Source organism: Danio rerio, chromosome 5, assembly GCF_052040795.2.
Source record: "Danio rerio strain M-AB ecotype USA chromosome 5, GRCz13ab, whole genome shotgun sequence".
NCBI classification, from domain to species: Eukaryota; Metazoa; Chordata; class Actinopteri; order Cypriniformes; family Danionidae; genus Danio; species Danio rerio.
Window position 1 is genome coordinate 43,279,022 of NC_141025.1, and position 22,683 is coordinate 43,301,704.

A 22,683-nucleotide genomic window follows, 5' to 3' on the forward strand; every position below is an offset into this window, starting at 1 on the left:
TCCCTCAAGGGAAGACTTTCTTGTTTAAACTACTTATTTAAAAAACAACACAGTTCTTGTGTTTTCTTTCTGACAACTTATTTGTTTTATGTTCAATCCACTTAAAGTTGTAATTTGTTTAAGTTAATTTAATCAATTTGTGTCGAGACAAAATGTAGGAATTGTGTGGAAACCAAATTTTTTTTGTAAGATCAGCAATACTAAACAGGTAAGAGTGTCATGGCACCATGTTGCCTAAATATCACCTCTGTATTTTAACCAATTACAAAAAGAGTTCTTATAATAATTATGTAAAATAAACCCTGATAGGCGCAGTAGGTTGTGCTGTCGCCTCACAGCAAGAAGGTTGCTGGGTCGCTGGTTCGAACCTCGGCTCAGTTGGCGTTTGTGTGTGGAGTTTGCATGTTCTCCCTGCCTTCGCGTGGGTTTCCTCCGGGTGCTCCGGTTTCCCCCACAGTCCAAAGACATGCGGTACAGGTGAATTGGGTAGGCTAAATTGTCCGTAGTGTATGAGTGTGTGTGTGAATGAGTGTGTGGAAGGGCATCTGCTGCGTAAAAACTTGCTGGATAAGTTGGCGGTTCATTCTGCTGTGGCGACCCCAGATTAATAAAGGGACTAAGTCGAAAAAAAAATGAATGAATGAATTAATTAATTATTCCTTTTTTCCATTACTTAAATATGCTATAAAAAATAATAGACAGAATAATTTACACTATTTTAAGCCCTTAAAACTACATTTAGCATATTTGTTCCTGCAATACATCACCTTAATTTCTATAGGGATTTTACAATGTAAATCATGTCAAAGCAGCTTAACAAAGACGTTCTGTGTCAGTTCTCAAAGTTTAAATTCAATCTAGTTCAGTTCAGTGTAGTTTAATTTTTCACTGCTGAAAGTTAAAATAATCAAGAGCAAATCTATCAGTCATCAGTAGACCAACATGGAATGTGCGCGCGCAAAAATCCAAAGATTTTTAGCCCATTGAGTCTATTTATTTACTTGTGTAAATTTGTGTAAATATATATTTATCCAGTTTTTTAATTTAATTTCACTAATAATAATATAATAATATTAGTATTAAAATGATCATGTTTCACTTACAATACAGTTTGTAAAGTAAGATTTTCTGTCTTTTAGTAGAGATATTATATGAGAGACTTGCTTTGTTCACCAATTAGGTGGATTTAGACGGATTTGCATTGTAAACATTAAATAAAAGTTAATAAATCCGCAAAATTTTTACAATTTTCAGCAGAAATAGCCAAAAATATCCGCAGATTCAGTATGGTCCTAGTCATCATATATTGCAGGTGTGTCCAAACTCGGTCCTAGAGGGCCAGTGTCCTGCAGAGTTTAGCTCTAACGCTTATCAAACACACTTGAACCAGCTAATAAAGCTCTTACTAGATATAGTAGAAACTTTCTGGCAGGTGTTTGAAGCAAGTTGGAGCTAAACTCAGCAGGACACCGGCCCTCCAGGACTGAGTTTGGACACCCCTGATATATTATGTCACTGATGACATTGAATACATGCACATATGTAACATACACAAAAAGCAACATCAGTTACTTGGTAGTACAGTCCAGTTCTGTACACACCACATGGTTCTTGTAAAGGCAGGATGTAACTATTATGGTATTATTTTTCTGGAGTCAAATTTCTTGTAGAAAGTGACAAGTGTTGCTCTGTAATCCACTGAAATGTGTGTGAAAAAACTAAAAAGAACAAAAAGCTGAAATAACAACTGAATTTAACTGCAATGTGCATGGCCACTGATTAATCCTGGTAGGTCAAATGAAAATTATTCATTTGATACTATTTTGTAAAGTAACTGGTTGCAAACAGTGTACATGGACTGAATTTAAACAACCAAATGAAATGTAGTAATGTTCAACTTAATTTGTTTGTTTAAATTCAGCCTATATAAATAGTTTTCAATGTCTTAAAAAAATTAAATAAATCCAATAAATCTTTTTTTCAGTGTGCCAAATGGCTCAAAAAACAAAAAAACAAAACTCAATTCCACAACTGAGCTCCCATGAACAAAATCACATATTTGCGGGAGGTCCTTCACCAGCTGAGCAACTGCCATAGAGATTAAACGGATAGCTTTCTCAAGACATTGCAGACCTCCTTCAACTTAACACAAGCCACCAGATGCCTCTGAGGGATCTGACCCATGTCGAGGCGATACTCTGACCTGGAAGTGTAACATTCCTGGTGCTCCTACACCATAAGCCCACCCAGAGACTAATACGGCTGCTTCCAGACGCCATAACTCTCGGTATGTGATGGGAGTGATATAGTGGGGTAAGCCAGGCATGCAGAAAACAGCAGCGTATCTGATTGAAACACCACCAGCAGTGGGCAAGATCCCCCCCACCCTCCCCTCCAGTCAGATTACATTTCATAAGACGGGTCAGTTTCTCTCTGATCACACAGTAACAGGGTTGGACGAGCTCAGCGAGAGTGCTGATCCTAGATGACTGTGATTCTCAGAAGAACAGGCTGCAGGTCCAACATCAGATCAGGAAGGGTTTGTTGCGGAGGCAGAGGCCAGTGGCTTGTGTGGGTCTGCTATTGTGAAGAGTGCTGCTAACAAAGGCATGTGGGTTGGTGAATCATCCCACAAAAGAAGTGAATTTGAGATCCTCATGCTTGTGCGAGCACACTAGTTCTCAGTAATTGCGCCTGCATAATTTTCAGTGGAGGCCAGGTATAATTGAATAGTCAACTGTTGTTTGTATGTGAAAAGCAGTGCCGAAATAAAGAGCAGGTAGTGAAGCGAAAAACAAATGGTGCTTCCGTGATGAATCGGATTGAAATGTCTCTGCGGAGAGAGCCATGTGGAGCGCCATGCTGGAGAAATAGATCCAGCAGCATAGGTTTAGTGTGGATTAAACTCTGGGTGGTGATGGCGGTTGAGTTCACTGGGTTCAAGCCTGTGGTTCTCACAGCCAAGCATAACATCTACATATATAATTAAAGTCAGAATTATTAGCCCTCCTGATTTATTAGCCCCCTGTTTATTTTTTACCCCAATTTCCGTTTAACGTAGAGCAGATTTCGTCAACACATTTCTAATTATAATAGTTTTAATAACTCATCTCTAATAACTGATGTATTTCATCTTTGCCATGATGACAGTAAATAATATTTGACTAGATATTTTTCAAGGCACTTCTATACAGTTTAAAGTGACATTTAAAGGCTTAACTAGGTTAATTAGGTTAATTAGGCAGGTTAGGGTAATTAGGCAAGTTGTTGTACAACAGTGGTTTGTTCTGTAGACTATTGAAAAAAAAAATATAGCTTAAAGGGGCTAATAATTTTGACCTTAAATGTTTTTTTTATTATTAAAATCTGCTTTTATTCTAGCTGAAATAAAACAAATAAGACTTTCTCCAGAAGAAAAGATATTATCAGACATACTGTGAAAATTTCCTTGCTCTGTTATACATCATTTGGGAAATATTTAAAAAAGAACGAAAAAAATTAAAAGAGTGGCTAATAATTCTGACTTTAACTGTACATGCTTATTAAGTACTATTTGTTTATTAAGTTATTGTTTTGTTATATATACACACAAGACAATAGAACTATATATACAACAAAGATAATTAATGATTATATAAGCAAATTACTTTTTATGTAGAGTTTTTTATACAAAGGCTTTTTGATTTTGCTGCTAATGTGAGACATGGGATTGCATAACTTACCTGTGTTTCATGTTACTAAAAACTAAACTGCTAAAGAGCTGTTAAACATTTTCAATGATTTGTCCCTTTATAATCTCGTCTCACAGAGCATAAACTAGCTGTTTGAAAAAAACAATTAAATATTTTAAAAAAGAAAAAAAGCATTAGCTGTAACTAAAACAAATATGACTTCTCAGCATACTATATGGTTTATGGTTACTCCAAATGAACTGCTTATGGAAGTTTTCCAACATACTATTTAAAGATTTGACTGAATTCATCCAGTAAACAAACTACTGCAATTTAATTGTGCATATTTCAGGATACTTTCATTCATTCATTTAACATACCTTATAAATTTACTAAAACCAAACATTCACATTGTAATGTACATACTAACTTTGCAGTTTGCACACAGTGAACGTGTAGTTTTGGTCAACTCTATCAGACAGATCTTCTTGTTCATTTTAGCTGTACTATTGTACACTGCTTTCAGACAAATTCCCAAAAAGGCTGAGGTCAGTGCTTTGATTAAGCCATTACATAACGTTAATCTTGTGTTTCTTGAACCACTATATTGTTCATTTGAACCTTGTGTTCGGGATCAATGTCCTGCTGAAAAAAGAAACTTCTCCAAAGCTTCAGGTTTTTGAGCAAACTGAAACCTCTCTCAGTGCTGCCCACTATTTTCAGCAACAAAACATGATGAACTACAACAGTTCACTGCTAGAGTTTGAAAGTTTGGATAATATAAAACTTGCACCATACTAAAGCTTTGAACAGCTGCCAAAACGCTCGTTCTTGGTCTCATCTTACCACAGAATCTTCAGCAACCTTGGAAAAGTTCCATTTTGTAAACATTAAATGAACACAAAATGAAAAATACTTTTTAATTACAAACATTTTTATTAAAAAAAATCAATTTTAATTACAGCACTAATTAAAATGAGCTCATACCCATTCACTAATACATTAATTAAATCAAAAATTGCATCTGTAAATATTAATACATCTGTATTTGTTAATTAACCTGAGCTCACATAAACTCATTATTATGTGATGTTAATGTGGTCAATATGGTCAAGTGTTTGACATTAAATACAGGTTTAGTAAACAGGGTTTGATTCAAGCTTATCCATTTTTGACTAATTTCAGAATGCAGGTGACTGAACTGAGCTGTTTAAACATAAGTTGATAAGTCAATCCATTATAAATGAGCAATGATTACCAATGTATTATTTTTATAAATTACCACTAGAGAGAGAATTTTGAGTTTATTGCCTTATCAGCTTCTATGGCTATGTCATGGCAAAAAAAAGATCAAGTTTACCACAATTTTATAAATAACACTTTTCTATAATTATAGAAATATTCTATCAATTAAAAGTCATCAACAGCAATAAATAATACACAAAATAAAATACACAAATAATAATAATAATGATAATAATATATAAGATAAAAATCTAAAACAGTTTTTTTAAGACTTACTTCTGATTTTTAGAAGACTTTTTAGAAGATTTTGAGACTTTTAAAAGGATTCACATTTTTTAAAAATTCATTTAAAGTCTCTCCAGATAAAAATTGTTTTCTGATGACATAAACCATGTGTGATAACAAATGGGACATTCCTCATTGAAATTTTGCCGGTTCTTCTCCTTTGAGAAATGTTCGTGGAGTCTTGTGTGTCTGATTCAGCATCTTCTATAAACAATCTCGTCATGTCTTGAGGTAAAAAAATAAATGGATCTTCTTCCCATTACAGGCTGGACTTCAAGAAGTTTTGTTTTTAGGCACTGATTCAATTCTGCCTGCCATTTATTAAGAATGTAACCTTTTATTAGTGGCTTTAAATCTGAAGGTGGGATTTTGCACTCTTTTATCCTTCCTGTTAGGGCTGTTTTGGCAGCTTTGTCGGCTTGTTCATTTCCAAATAGCCCCTATATTATAAAAGGTTCTCTGTAGTTTATTCACTTTTAATAAAAATGTCAATAATATGAGGATCATTCATTTATTCATTTTCTTTTCGGCTTAGTCCCTTTATTAATCTGGGGTCACCACAGCGGAATAAACCACCAACTTATCCAGCATATGTTTTATGCAGCGAATGCGCTTCCAGCTGCAACCCATCACTGGGAAACTGACCCAGCTAAGGCTCAAACCAGCAACATTCTTGCTATGAGGCGATCATGCTCCCCACTGTGGCATCATGACGCCCATAATAATGGGACGCTCCAGTTTAATTCAATGTTTGTAGACAAGATTTAGAGTCAGAAAACATAATCAAAATGTGTTCTTCAGCATTTTCAAGGTGTTCCAGAGCCAAAAATAGAGCCATTGCTTCAGCTGGAAAAATTGAGCTTTGTTCTGGAATACAAATATAAATTGCTGCTTTTATTGTAACAAATATTAAACATTGGTAAAAATTATTGCAATATATAATTGCAAAATAGATAAAGAATATCTCATTGTAAAGTGATGCCAAGTAAAGACAAAAGTATTTTATGCCACCGTCTGATACAGAACAACCTTCTCTTTGCCTGAGTGGTTTGATGCGTTTTCCACTTCCTCAGTAATTGAAACAACTGTGCCCACTGAGACGTCCTAAAACTTGATTTCAGTGCTTTTAAGTCTTTATATTTAACTGCTGCCCTTCAGATTCAAAGACTGAATAGTTCTGTAACTATGTATTTAGCACACAAAAATGTTTTTAATGTCATAAGCACAAGCCAATTAAAACAAACAAAGACAACGTGTCCTTGATAGAGTGATTCCTTTTCATCTAGATGAACTCAAACCCCTGGGACATGGTTTACATCTGAATATTTCCTTTATAAACAACAACAACAACACAATTCTACATTAAATGAGTTTGCGCCAGTGCTTAGAATTGAAAATATGCCAGAACTAAACTTGGGTGTCAGATGAGAGTATCTGACTGTATCTGACAGACTGGCAGCTGCTGTCAACAGCAATCAAAGGTCACTTCATTTTTATTTCTCCAGAGAAAAGCAATAGACTTTGAGTGTCAGCAACACCTTGAGTGTGAAGTGCATGCATATGCCCCGGCACATTTATATATATGTGTGTGTGTGTGTGTGTGTGTGTGTGTGTGTGTGTGTGTGTGTGTGTGTGTAATATGCTTTATCTGCCTCTCTTTCTCTGCAGCCTCCAGGGCACAGGAAGGGAAATTGAGGCGCTCTCCCAAGGGTGGAGAGACGGTTGCCAGAAAGATTAACCCGCCTTCCTTTTATAGCCCCTGACAAGAGGTTAAATCACACGTTACAGTTCCGCACACTAACCTCTCCCTGAATAATTAGATCATGAATATTACAGTGGCTGGTTCTGGCAGGCCACGGCTGATCAGTTCTGGCTGGAAAGGCTGAGGGCACGGCTAGGATTTAAAAGCTGCTCTCAACATATCAGCCTCAAACAGTGAAACATTTCTGTGAAACAAGACTGAGGTGAATGGATTAAATGCCTGTTAAAGAACAAACAAACAAACAACGCCGAAGTGTTTGGTCAATTGAGTGGCCGAGAATTGAATCAAGAATGTCGATTTTAGATGCATGACTACCAAAATCACAGGACAGGAATAAAATATGAAGAGTTATCTTTGTTTTTTTACAATGTTCTTTTAACTTAAAAGGTGATTTTGTAGTCAAATGTTCAGAATCTATCCTTGTATGTGAATATGCCTTCTTTCTTACTAAAGTATGTAAGACATTACGTATTATAATTAAACAATACACCAAAGAAACTATTTTAGATTTTAATGATAGTTTTAATTAAGCCTGGTTTATACTCGACATGTCAATACAAGTATCTTTATAAAGGTTTTTAAAGAGTTTACAGAGTGTCAGATCCACTGCACATCCACTGCTTTTAACAGGAACAGTGTGAAAGGAAGTCCTTATTGCAATAATATACATTGTTTCATTTGATTTAGAGCTGCACAATATTTCATTTCAGCATTAATATTGCAATATGATCATTTGCTATAAGAACATCACAAGTATATGCAATGTTGAGTCTGGATTTCAACTGATCATTTCAGACGTGTGTTTTTTTTTTGAGGCCTGTGACTGTGAAGAATTGAAAGCATTCAGGAATAAGAAATTTTACTGTTTGTAACTTTGACAGATGAACAACGATTGATTTTGTTTATGAAATAAATACTATGCAGTATTATTTTACACTTGATTATTCAATTACTGTATTCTTGAACACAGTTCGACTCCTTGGAAAACAATAAAACACTCTTTATCTAATTTTTCTTTTATTGAATTTATTTATGCTCGTAGAATGCTTATTATATTTTACATACTCCCCAATAGAATCATCCCAATCAATCTAAAATTATAAATTCTTTCCAAATAGTTATTCAACTTAGTAAAATTGTGTTCATATCGCAATATATAATTGCAGAATTAAAACATATTGCAATGATTTTTCCAATTTCGTGCAGCACTAATTTGATTAATGCACAGCCCTACTACTGATACATTTTGTGTTGAACAAACTGTCCAAGCTACACTGACCGGACACTATTTTAGGTACACCCGTCCAACTGCTTATGAACGTTTACTGTACTCAAAAGTCCTCCATAGGCACCAGATCTCAATTCAATAGAGCACTTTTGGGATGTGGTGGAACGGGAGATTCACAGCATGGATGTATAGTCGACAGATCTGCAGCAACTGTGTGATAATATCATGTCAATATGAAAATCTCTGAGGAATATTTCCAGTACCTTGTTGAATCTATGCCACAAAGGATTAAGGCAGTTCTGAAGGGGGTCCAACCCAGTACTAGTAAGGTGTGCCTAATAAAACCTGTGAGTGTTTACTGCCATGATAGGGTGCACAAATACTAGAAACATTTGTCCTTGTGTACTTTTGCTCTCAAACTTTGATCAAATTTTTTGTTCAAAATAAAGGTTTTAAGGTCAAAATTATAAGCCCCTTTAAGCCAATTTTTTGATAGTCTACAGAACAAACTATCGTTATACAATAATTTCCTAAATACCCTAACCTGTCTAGTTAACCAAATTTGCTTAGTTTAACCTTTGAATGTCACTTTAAGCCGTATAGAAGTGTCTTGAAACATATCTAGTCAAAGATAAAATAAATCAGTAATTAGAAATGTAGTTAAAATAAAACTATTATGTTTGAAATGTGTTGAAAAAAATCTTCTCTCCGTTAAACAGAAATTAGGGGAAAAATAAACAGGGGGGCTAATAATTCTGACTTCAACTGTACATTTTAATGAACTGATTTAAATAAATATTATTTTCAGACTGTGAAAGAATGGCTCAGGTATGGGTTGACACATTGTGGGAAAACTAAGTTGCACAAAAACCATTAAAAGCACATGATGCACAAAATATCACAAACATCCGGAAGCGTTTGTGACAAATTATCATCATACTCATTGTATGTGTAGTGTGGTCTTAATCAGCAAGTGATTCATTCATTCAAATGATGTGTACGATGCAAATGATTCATTTATTAAAAAAACTAAACAAAAGATATGACCGTCTTTATGAATGAATCACTGAACCACTCCAGCTTCACAGCAAAAACTATTTTGATTGTGAAAAAAAGACTAATCAGGAAAATGAGAAAAGGAGAGTGACAATGTAAGCATGCACACACTTAAAACTTCAATTCTGATATCGCAAATGATTACAAATGACAATTTGGATTCATCAAAATGATCTAGCTCAGCTGAGTCAGTTTTCCTGAAATCAAACGACACTGCAGACGCATGTTACCATGTCAAGGTTTCAGAGTCAAAAGTGTCCACCACCAAGTCAATATGATATTCTTGTCCCTAGTTATGACAGCAGCACTAATAAGCCTTTTCTGTAGTCACTAAACTGAAACTGATTTGTGGATGGAGGCCGAGCTCGTGTTCGATGATATGGGAGGATGAATTTTTGTCAGGTCACGGAGATAACGCTACTCCACTTCACAGAAACACCTGCTCTCAGATGACTCCGGGCAAGAGCCCCTATTAATTACAGGAAGCCGCCACAGAGGGACAGTCAGCATGCAATGAGACCCTGGGACATCAACTATAGGAAGACAAATGGCCCAACCGTGACTGAATGCAGACACACACATTCTCATTCTCCAACACACACACAGAGCTCCCTCTCATCCTCTTCAATCAGGCTCTGTAATGCTGCCCGTGTAGGTCTTACTCACTGCCAGCCAGGCAATGCCGCATTTCAGAAACTAGGTCACATGAATGGCTTTTCATCAAACGGCTCCACGCTTTATGCTCCGAGCTGACTTTTTAAAATGATGGAGCCTATGGAGTCAGAATTGCAAGACGTTAACTCATAATTTTGCAAAACTTTCATCTCGTAGTTTAGATATTTTTCTCAAAATGAGGAATCCTAATATTAAAACTCAAAATTGCATGGATAAAATCTTGCAATTACATTTTGCTTTGTTTTTTTATTCCCAGGCTTCCGTGGTACAGTCATAGACTTCGATAAAATAGAAATTTGTCCCTTAAAAAAGCAAAACACAAAAGAAAATGCCAAGATTTATTTTAATAGCTGTGGAAATATACCAGTCTATGAATAGGGCTGGCAGGCTACTTCAAATACGCTTTCACATGCACGCAAGCACTAAACAAAAAGAGCTAGCATCAACAAACACACACAAAAGAGCTTCTGGTAATGGACGGTTTCTTAAAGTAACCCTGCATTCTCATCGGCGGCACAAAAGAAGGAAATGGCTGAAGGTGTACCCGTCATTGATCATCAAGAGATGCCTGACAAAAGGTCTCTGCTTGCCCTCGCAGCCACTCCAACACTCATTCACCCAAGCACTACACTACTCAAGCAAGACCTTTGTGTGTGTGTGTGTGTGTGTGTCTGTATGTAGCTTTTTGTATCCATTAATAGCGCACTAAAGTAATAAAGCTCACCGGATCAACTTGTTTTTGCAAGATTTCAAGCAGGACGGCAGAAGCCTAGAAGGCACCTTCATCTTTTGACAGGATATTAAGCCGCCCTCATGTCTGTCAGCGCACCTCTCCGCACCTGCTTCTGCGAACAACTCTCTCTTTCTCTTCGGCCGGCGCAGGAGTGAGCGTCCTCTGAGCCAGACCCGTGTATGATCCTGCGTGAGATTGAGAAGCACTGAGCTGCCTGCATGAATCAGCGGGAGACTCGAAAGCCTAGAGAAGGTCTCGCCACCTCCAGAAAACACATGTGATTTATTAGCTTGCCGTGTTCGCATTTAGTTTAAGCACATTTTTTGCACGCTTGTTTTTGATGGATGTGGCTGTAGTTCAGGGGTGTCCACACCTGTTTTTGGAAGGCCATTGTCCTGCAGAGTTTAGCCTCTAGGTAATAAGCACACCTGATCCAGCTAATCAGGATCTTCAGACTTATTATAAATGACTGAGAAATATACTTTATTGATAAATTCGTATTTTATTCAATTTTGTAGCTCGACTCAATACTAAAATTAAATGGTCTAATTTTGTGATCAATGTTCAATGGTCTAATTTTGTGATCAAAATATTGATTGAACATTTGAACTCAATTACGATTAATGAACGATTGCTTTATTTATTTATTATATTTTGCCCTCATAGTTCACTGACAGTTTTTTGTACAGTAATTATGCTCACATATTCCAAGTGAGAGATTTTTGAATAGAGGGTGCATTGCTTTATTTTAAAAAATTGAAGAAAACACACACTATCTACTACCTATGATTATTTATTGAACATCAGCGCTGAACAATTGAAATGAAAACACAAATTGCCTGAAACCTACAGTCACAAATATATAACTTTAACTTTTGGAAACAATAATTATTTTTAAAGTAGAAAATAAGCAGTATCTCTTCTAAATCTGGTAAATAATATTTTAAACAGTGCATTTCTTAAATCTTCTGTAAACAAATATTTTCATGTAAATATTAATTTTAATTGTAATACACAATATGCTGTCTCAAGGCATCTCTGGCGCAGCTTCCAATCATCTTCAATGTAGTGCAAACGTGTGATGTATAGTTACATTTTTTTGAGAGGTGTGCGGGTATGCAACTGCGCAATGGCTGGGTCAGACCACACCCGTGCGTTCGACGGACAAGTATAATTAACCTTAAAGTGAGGTCATGTGACATCACACGCGGTAGGGAAAGTAATTAAAATAATTGACCTAAAAAAATGTATAGATTATTGGTTCTGAATGTCAATTTCGTTTACATTTCAATTAATCGCCCAGCCCTACACCACTGTGTAACAACAATCCAGTTAGAATCACCAAATTTTACCATGATTTTACAGTAATAGCATGAATGCTAACAAAAGTGACAAAAATGCAAGATTTTTATATCAATAAGTTTTTTTTATTATTATTAATAATGTATTTTTATTGTTTTAAAATAGGGCAACACACACAATATTTGAAAAAAGTGACATTGCAATATTTCCCACTGCAATATATATTCCGATATAATACAGTTTCACAAATAGCTCTATTTGGAAAGAAGTCATTATTTTAGATTGATTGGGATGCTTTTGTTGGGGAGCGTAGCTGAATAATATATAATAAACAAATGACAAGCACGGTTAAATACAACAGAGCAAATGTACAACTGAAATAAACAACTATATACAATTAATTGTACCAACATTTATTTCATTGTGTCCAAATAGCTTAAATATAAAATGAATGTGGATAATAAACTTTCATTCTAAGATTAAAATTATTGACATAAAAGATAAGATGTAACTATTGCAGATTTGCACATTATGATTTATTGTGCAGCGCTATTTTAAAATATAAAAAAATATTAACAAAGTAAAATAAAATAGAATATAATAGCAGAGGTAATAGTGTAATAATATACGAATATAAATAGCTATGAATAAAATTAGATATTTTGAAAAAAGCAAATGAACATGAAAAAGTCCTTTTTGTTCTCATAAAACCAAACTGGACAGATTACAGGAAGCGAGGTCAAATATCCTGCAACTGAATGCCATTTCAATCAATTTCCGAATGCACAGATTAATTTTTATTCAGTCAACTGATGTGCATATACACTAAAAATTATTTATTGGATTTAATCTTTTTTTTTTTTTTTTTTTTTAAGTAAAGTGGTTGCAAAAAATGTATATGGGCTGAATTTAAACATCAAACTAAATTTAATAGTGTTCAACTTAATTTGTTAGTTTGTAAGTCAGCTTATATAAATTGTTTGCAACAATTTGTAACCACTTTTAGTATAGTAACTATAGATTAAATAAATGAAATGTTTCAGAAACGGCTAACAGAAATTGTAGCATATGTCTAAATTCAGTCATTTCAACATCATCCTGAATTTTTGATGCTGATCCATCCTTTTTTATTTTTTGTCATCTTTTAGTTGTTTTTGATCGGTACTCACTTTGAGCAGTATGCCAATGGTGTGCATGCCTTTGTTTTCACATCTGCAACGTTTCTTGGGTTTTATGGAGTGTTCATTTGGTTTTGCAATGTTATCATTGCCAGCAGCAATATGTGCACAACTATTTGCTCTGACAACGGTTTGGTTCATTTCCATCAATTCCTAAATAAGTAATATGATTTTCACAAAAAATCTCATTTAAATACATGCTTCGAGCTTTCTGTTAATCACAGAATCACTTAAAGAAATGTATCAAAGTTTCTACAAAATTTTAAGCACAATAGTTTTTGTTATTGTTTAATATTCAATAAACATACAGTTAAAGTCAGAATTACTAGCCCTCCTTTGATTATTTTTTTCATTTTTAAATATTTTCCAAACGATGTTTAACAGAACAAAGAAATGTTCACAGTATGTCTGATAATTTTTTTTCTTCTGGGGAAAGTCTTATTTGTTTCATTTCAGCCAGAAAATAAGCTGTTTTTATTTTTTTTTAAACATTTTAAGGACAAAATTAATAGCCCCTTTAAGCTACATATTTTTTCCGATAGTCTACAGAACAAATCATCATTATACAATAACTTGTCTAATTACCCTAACCTGCCTAGTTAACCTAATTAACCTAGTTAAACCTTTAAATGTCACTTTAAGCTGTCTAGAAGTGTCTTGAAAAATATCTAGTAAAATATTACTTACTGTCATAATGGCAAAGATAAAATAAATCAGTTATTAGAGATGAGTTATTAAAACTATTATGTTTAGAAATGTGTTCTCTCCGTTAAACAGAAATTGGGGAAAAAATTAAACAGAGGGCGATTAATTTAGGGGGGCTAAAAATACTGACAGATCATTTTATTAAAGACTGGAGTGATAACTTGCCATAACAGGAATAAATTACTGTTTTTGATCAACCCAAATTCAACCTTTTGGTAAGCATAAACAAAACCTAACCAAAAATCTATTACAAAAATCTTAAAACCAACCTAATGTGTATTGTGTATATCACAAAATGTACCAACAGAAAACTCCTTTTACATCTCTAAATTAAGGCTAATCCTGACAAGCATGCCACACATTTATTTCTGTAAATGTTCATTTTTGTAAACCATTAGGTTGTAGGTGGACTCAGCTGTAGCTCCAACATTATTTGTAGAGAAAATAATATTAAACTGTTTACACTTGAACCAACATTAAGGGAAGCTCTAGTTATTTTGCCCTTCCCTCAGGCTACATGTTTTTTTTAAGAACACCCCTGATAAGCTCAAAGGATTGCCACTGATCCTGAACAAACTGTCACCAACATTTAACTTCGCCAAAGATGGCCAGTTCTGCATAACAGCACCCGATTTTTGACCTAGCTGTCCATTTGTACACTCCTCAACTCTGACTTGTCATTATAGGGCAACGTGATCTTCTGATCTGAGCGCATCCAGCGTGGAGACACATTCCAGGATTAGGAAGCTAAGAAAGTGAGACCGTGTGCTGTAGACAGGCTAGTAAACAGAGACGTTAGTTAGCTTGCAGCCAGCATTAAATAAACCCTCATAGCAGATAACAGTCTCTATGAGGCCTCACAGTTGTCATAACAGTTGATCTTTTTGGAGGAAAGTTTACGAGAATCTGAGGGCTTTGAGCGGAGAATGAAGAATGAATATCTTGTTAAAGGAAATGTAGAGAGTAGAGGCCGGATGAGTTAGACTGGGCAATTACGGGGTTAGTACATTTCATGATCTCGTTTATGGCATGAACTAAAAGCCTTTCAACCCAATGACCGATTAGGAAAATACAAAGTTTTGCGAGTTGCAACATTAGTTTTTGTATATGTTGCAATGGTTGAAATGGCAGTCATTGTAATAAAGGACTTCACACTTTTTCTGCATGAAAATAAAAATGTATTGAGATCTGAGACGTTGTTTTAAATTGAAATTAACCTTGGATGCCAGATGTGCTACAAATAATGCTTCTCTATAAAGTTCTCTGTGAATTGGGAGGAAAGCGGTCTGCTGAGAAGGGGGAGAGAAGTTCTCTGCATCACTCGCTGCGGTGCGGTGATAACTTAATTCACATCAACAACAATAGCAAATAACTTTTTTTTTTGTTAACAAAATCATCAGACAATGTTGTGTAAATATCTTATCCTTAGTATCTTTTTCATTTATCATTTGCAATAGGTGTTGCATTATTAAATGGCTGCACATTTTTCCAACTGTGCTGCATTAAACGTGTTATTTACACTGTTAAAAGCTAATTTGCATTAACAGCAAAGCACAATTAATGTCTTAACCTTAACAGCCCTGATAAAAACATTTAGACTTTTTGTCATATCTATTTTCTTTACAGTTTACCATCTCGACTGATGTTCCAAACAAGCTGTATCATTGCCAAAACGTAACATGTACTGTAAACCTCCAAATCATTGGTTTGCCAGGGTAAATCATCACTTCCAGCACCACTGGATTAGCTATTTGAGATATTAAACCTGCTATGATGAAAATTACAAAAAATACATATGAAAGTGCAGCTAGAAAAGAAAATAAACACTCTAATAAAAATACAAATGAAATGCAAAAGTTAACATTCACCGGCAGAGCAAATATGTTCCATATATTAAGGATAGGCTTAATTTAAAAAGAAATATCCTCATGGTCATAAATGGGAGGAAGGGGCACAGTGTGTGAGAATTCAGTGTGTAATCTGTAGATATTTGTATTGTAGATATTAGATAATCCCACCCACAACTGGAGCATTACTAAACCGCAACATAAAAGCAAACCAATTCAAACTGTATTTAGTTTTACCAATGCAGTTTTACCATGCGATGCAAAATCACCATAATATTTGTGATCATTTTAAAAGCTGTTTAATATTTTTGTGGGAAATGTGACATTTTTTCAGGGTTGCATGACGAAAAAAATATTTTAAATCCCTTTCAATAAATTCTCAATGCATTCTTGTTTAATAAAACACATTTTAATGTGAATTTTTTACCTCAAACCGTGGTCCTCAATGATTTAAAAAATGCAAGTCAACCAGCATTTTAGACTCAAAAAACACAGACAGAGACTAAATTAAATAAATACCTGTGTGATATGATAGATGAGGCCTTTTGATTAGATTTAGACTCAGACATTGACGGAAAAAGAGAAACAAATTGAAGAAATTAAGCATTATTTAAAACATTACTCACCATCTTTATAAAGTAAATAATACAGTGTCAAGTGTATGGTCACTTTAATGATTTCTTGTGGAAAACTGAGTAACTGCAGTCAAGACAACAGATCAAAATACCCAGTCTGTCATCAAATGAACTCTAAATTTTAACTTTGACTGCGCCACATAAAATTTCACAAAACCAGACCTGGGCAACGATTAAATGTAATTAATTGCATTCAAAATAAAAGTTTGGTTTGACAATATATGTGTGTGTAGTATTATTTATATGTGATAGAAACAAACCTATACAAAACAAAAATCAATAATCCTAAAAATCTAAATGTATTGATCTTTTACGATTAATGAACGATTATTTTATTAATTTTATGTTTTTGCCCTCATAGTTCACTAAAAAGTTTTGTACAGTAAATATGCTCACATATTACAAGTGAGAGGAAAAACACACACTATCTACTATCTATGATTTTTTTTTAACGTCAACACTGAGCAACTGGTGTTAAAACACACATTGCCTAAAACACAGCTCTCTGCACCTCCCACCTTTGTCAATGCAACCAAACCAACCAATCACAAAGCTTGCGCTAGGCATCGTGACGTGTAGTTACATTTTGGAGAGATGTGCGTGTATGCAAAGACTTTGTCAGACTGTACGCATGTGGTTAGCTGCTATAATGTATTATTCTATATAATATCGGAATAATACGTATAAATCATAAGTTAATATAAGTTAATAAGCTAATAAGAAGTTAATAATATAAAAGTTAATATAATAAATTATCCTTAACAGAGTGGGGTCACGTGACTCCACACAGAAGATAAAAATAATTGAAAAAAAATAGACCCAGAAAAATGATATATTCAGAATTTTAATAAAATAAATAAATAAAAATAATAAAAATAAATAAATAAATAAATAAATAAAAAACATAGCTAAATTGATTATGGGTCCTGAATGTCGACTTCAATTACTTTTCGATTAATCGCCCAGTCCTACATAGATATTTAATTGTATATAAAATTCGTATCTAATACATATTTTACATAAATATTTATAAGATATACATACGTGTATAAGATGTACATGCATGTGCGCATTTATACATACATAATAAATATACACAGTATGTTTTTTACAGTAAGTCGAAACAAACTTTTATTTTGGATTCGATTAATAACGATTCATTTTTGCCACACCAAGACAGACCAATAGACGCAGTTAATACGTCATTATGAACAGCCATCAAACCCAATCTCAAAAACACATGAAGGAAAACGGAGCAGCCAGAGGTGCTGAGGTTAATCTAACGTAGAGGAAGTCTCTCTCAGAATGAACACGCAGTACACGCTACCTCCAGCTCTCGACACAAACGTCCATTCACGAGCACTTCTTTCAGTGAAGGTCAGCGCTTACCCTTCACCTCCGCTCTTACATTACATACAAGCCCTGTTATTCATTCATGCCCTCTCTCCTACTTTCACTAAATAAAAAAATAAACACTGCGGTTAAAGCAGTGACTTCCGCTGGGCTCATTCTACCAACAGAATAATGTCATCTGTCCATTTCGCCGAGTGCAGAGATAGCATTCAACATTTGGTATTCAGCAATCTCAACAATGGGTCTTAACAGAAGCACTGATTTGCTGGCCACAAAAAGGGCCCCTATTCTCTTCTCTAGATCCCCCACGCTAAAATAACACGCATGCTCTGAAATCTGCACACGCATACATGCTAAACAAACACTTACACACATACACACTCGTATAATGGTGGCTCTGCAAAACCAAAGACTTTTACAGGGCATCCAGGTCAGTACTTCTTTGACTTTTACCTTCACTTTGCAATGTGAAATGCACATGAAACATGGCTTTAGAGATTTTTTTGTGAAAAGAAGGATTACAAAAGATAGGTTGATAGTGAAATGAAGAGATAGTGACAGAAACAGACAGCGCTAATCCTCAGACATGCTTTTTAATAGGCTCAGTGCTAACAGATGCATGTGTGGCTGGATCAATACCAATATTTTGGTGTCTGTTAATAAACTGTAGACAAAAAACAATCATCATAGGTTGACTAGGATGTTAAATTAAAATTGTTAAAAAGTTAAATATTTCAGCTATAAAAAGCAGATGCTAATCTAATAGTTATTAATGCATTGTTACTTTTTAACTAAAGAAAATAAAGTACGCTCTTGGCATTTTAAAACAAGGGAAATGCAACAAGAAATACAATAAATGCTGATTTTGTTGACAAAAATGTTAACAAAAAAATAAAAGATGAAAATATTAGCGAGGAACAATTTGAGAAAATTCAATTAAATCACACAAAATGTCCACCCTGACAAATATTGATATTAATAGTCACTCATTCCTTACATGGATGTTAAAAGTTCTGAATCTACTAGTGTCTGTCATTCGTGTAAATCAAATGACAAAAGAAAAAGAAAATACCCTTAAATAATTGTGAACAATCACATTCATATACAAATAATCATGTCAGCTTAAAACAATGAACAGTGGCTCTGTTTACATCGACACTAGTAATCGAATTATTTGACTTAATCTGAATAAGAAAATAATATGGTCAAGATGTTTACATGAGTTGTTTTTTAAATGTTTCATTCATGATCCCATTTTCATAACACATCATTTGATTAACGGCATTTGCGATTAACATCACGCTACCCACATTTCCTCTGGACTTTCATGTAATTTTTATTTGTCTTTAATTTCAATTTAGTAGTTTCACTCTAATTCAGGAACATTTTCTGCATACCCCCGTGACAAAAGAGATATTGGGTGAGAGTATGAACTGCTGGAAGAGTGTTGTTTTAATGGAATTTGATACCACACACCAATTGGGAGAAAAAAAACTCTGCATTTCGCGGTGTGTGTGTTTGTGGTCAATTACTGACTCGGTTTGCCATGTGTATTAACTATCCTGTCGCAAAACGCAGCGAAACTCCAATGTTAATAATTTGATGAAAGTGTTTACATGTCTGTACTCTAGTTTAAATAATGTGAAGAAAATCGGCCTACTCCACATGTCTTAATTCAATTTCTGTTTAGTTCGATTATGACCTTAATCGAAATAAAATAATAAAAAATCAGATTATTGGGGTCCATTTAAACGTAATCAATGTTGTGTTATAGTATGTTAAAGAGTGCATTCAGTATGTATTTTTCTTTTTGTTGTCATTTTTTTATTGCCACATCAGTAACTTATGGCGATTACATAGCAGGACCAAGTTAGATGAAAACATATTACAATAAGAAATGATACAAAAAAAACTACATTAAAAGCATTAGATATGATTTTTCAGTTCAATGTACACTAAACAACTTAAATTTTTTCCAGCAGTTTTTTTTAAAACCATCCCATACAGTATGTAATCACTGGTCTTTTATGCCTTTGTTCTGGTTCTTGTTTATTTATGAGATGTTTGAGATAAATAAAGACTTGTTTTGTGTCAAAACATTGATATCTGCATCTTTATTGAATGTTCAAACCATAATATCTATTATATTAACAGGTTAATGGGTGACGCAGTGGCGCAGTAGGTAGTGCTGTCGCCTCAAAGCAAGAAGGTGACTGGTTCGAGCCTCGGCTGGGTCAGTTGCCGTTTCTGTGTGAAGTCTGCATGTTCTCCCTGCATTCGCTTGGGTTTCCTCCGGGTGCTCCGGTTTTAAAGACATGCAGTACAGGTGAATTGGGTAGGCTAAATTGTCCGTATTGTATGAGTGTGAATGAGTGTGTGTGGATGTTTCCCACAGATAGGTTGCAGCAGGAAGGGCATCCGCTGTGTAAAAACTAGCTGGATAAGTTGGCGGTTCATTCTGCTGTGGTGACCCCGAATTAATAAAGGGACTAAGCCAACAAGAAAATGAATCAATGAATTACCAGGTTAACAGGTTTTTGTCCAGTTAGGGTCATGTGAGCACTTTAGATTATAGGCAACCAAATTTAGAAAATGTTCTTGTACTGATTCCAGGTGAACCATTCAAGCATTATAGAATAATCTAATAATCTTCTTCTTTATGTACAAAAAGCTATTTTTATTAAACAAAACATTTTTAAAGCAAATTATTTTAAACAGTTGTGTGACAGCAGTCTGTGGATATAACCAGCTTCTAATAATAAAAATGTATTTATTTTATTTTCTATACACTTGATAAAGTGTATAAATTAGTTTCAAATTAGTTTCAAAGCTTAAAAGTGTCAGTTTCAAAGACTTAAAACACATTATTTGTTTAGTATTTTTTACTTAAACATCACAAATGTCTACTACGGAAATCAGAAACACTAGACAACAAATAAAAATGTTTGTCAAATAAAAATGTATTTCTACAATACTTCTTCACAGTGTAGCAGAGGCCAGATATTAGAAGCCATAGCCTTTAGTCTCCTTGGTAGTCTCCTTGGTGGTTGCATTGCTTGCATTAACAAATTTCACGTACCAACCTATTAACTTTACAGCCCAAAATTAACTGAATACCAAACACTTTGCTATCCTGGTACTTAATCTCCAAAAGGATTGCAAAATGTATGGGTTTTTGCCAACACAAGCTAACACAAAAAAAGAGTCTAGGTTTTCCACTTTTATTATGAAGCAAATAACAAGGGCTAAAGTAAAATAAACTAACAGAAATAATAGAAGAGCATATATATAATAAAAAAACTGCCTTCTTAACTCTCACAGATCTGAGCTGTAAGTAATTTCCAGAAAAGCTGCAGGCATGACTGGTGTGACAGCCTGAGTTTGACCTGAGGGGCTTTTGAACTTCAACAGCCAATGGTGTCGGCCTCTGATAAAAAAGGCAACCAATGGCAACGGCTGACACTAAGTACTCGCCTTTGGCAAGGAACATTCATCAAAGAGCTTTTATGAGTGGCAGAGCAGAGGCTGGCATGATAAAATGTAACAGACATGCCAAATACCCACAGCACACCCCCTTCCCGCCTCTGTATCTCTCCAACTGTCAGCTGAATCAACCTGCTCCACGTAACCCGACATTAACCTCTTGATGTTTCACCATATTGTTCTCTAATCCTGCAGGAATCAACTCTCCCATCATCCTGTCACATTCATGTATTGCAAATGTATTATTTATTATCCTCGCTCAACAAAAGACCATAAAGCACAGATGAAACACACGCACAGAAATCCATGTGGCTTCTGTTTAAATGAAAAACAGACCCCCCAAAAATGATAGCTTCTGTCCAAAACACTTGCAAAAATATGCCAGATTTATGTCAATCTGTCTGTCTGTCATTATAGAAGCGCGGCTATCTGCGGGTATGCAAATCAGCCTGATTGGCAAAGGACGGATGAAGGATGAAGATGAACAAGCATGTCAACATGACTGTCAACACAACATTCAAATCCCTCAAAATGATGAAAACCCGGATGATTTATGCAAAAATGTGTCATTCAACATTATTTTCCAAACTGAAGAAGCTATACATTTGTCTCTTTGTGAAACAATGCAAGAAAGATGAAGCGCATTTTAATTCAATGTCACTAAAGCACTATTTAAATGTATTCTTTAATTACTACACGCAGTTTTTATTTAAATCATAAACATTTAATATTTGATTTAGTTCACATTTATATTTTATACCCCAAAATGTAAATAATAACAATGATATTAAATTACTATTACATTAATATTACCTCTGAATAATTTCAATATTTAAACTATTCATAAAAATTTGAAATATACTTCACAACAATAATACCTATTATTAGCAAAACTGATTAACAATTATATTATTATGACAATTTGATTAATAAATGCACAGCTACAGAAATTATTAAAGTAAAAATTTATTATTCATTCATTTTCCTTTTGGCTTAGTGTCTTTAATATTCAGGAGTCGCCACAGCGGTATGAACCCCCAACTTATCCAACATATGTTTTATGCAGTGGATGCCCTTCCAGCTGCAAAATATTATTATCACCATCATTATTAGCAAAATTGAATAACTAGTATTGTACTATTATTATGACATCTATTTCGATTGACAAATACAAAACTAAAGATAGTTTATTCTTAAAAATAATGTACATTATTATTATTATAATTGCTGTTTTAGCAAAACTTAATAACAACTTGATAAAAACTTAATAAGCAAAGCTAAAGTTATTCATAATGTTATTATCATTATCACTACCACTAACACTAAAAAAGTTTATAATATTATGACATCTGAATTAACCTATTTAACATTGTTTTCCAATGCAATTATCAATTATGAAAATGATAATTACACTGTAAAAAACGATAAGTTAATTCAAACTGTTTGAGGAAACCGACTGCGCCAAACCATTTAAGTTTTCGACAAAAATAATTTATGTGTATATGACTATATATACAGAGCTGTG

The 22,683-nt window shown here is 34.3% G+C and overlaps 2 protein-coding genes across 20 annotated transcripts in view; both read right to left on the reverse strand.

The window, feature by feature from the left end:
• Positions 1-22,683, reverse strand: part of epg5 (ectopic P-granules autophagy protein 5 homolog (C. elegans)) — a 1,176,376-nt gene that overhangs the window by 1,026,857 nt on the left and 126,836 nt on the right. The gene's annotated exons all lie outside the window — the stretch shown is intronic.
• fam222ba (family with sequence similarity 222 member Ba) overlaps positions 1-22,683 on the reverse strand; it is a 96,641-nt gene that overhangs the window by 48,348 nt on the left and 25,610 nt on the right. For 3 of the 16 annotated variants that reach the window (XM_087252219.1, XM_087252218.1, XM_087252217.1), the window contains exon 1: positions 10,647-10,862. The exons of the other annotated variants lie outside the window; for them this stretch is intronic. The gene's annotated coding sequence lies outside the window, so the exon portion shown is untranslated. Of the gene's footprint in view, positions 1-10,646; positions 10,863-22,683 lie in introns of those variants that run through there. 16 annotated transcript variants of the gene reach the window in all.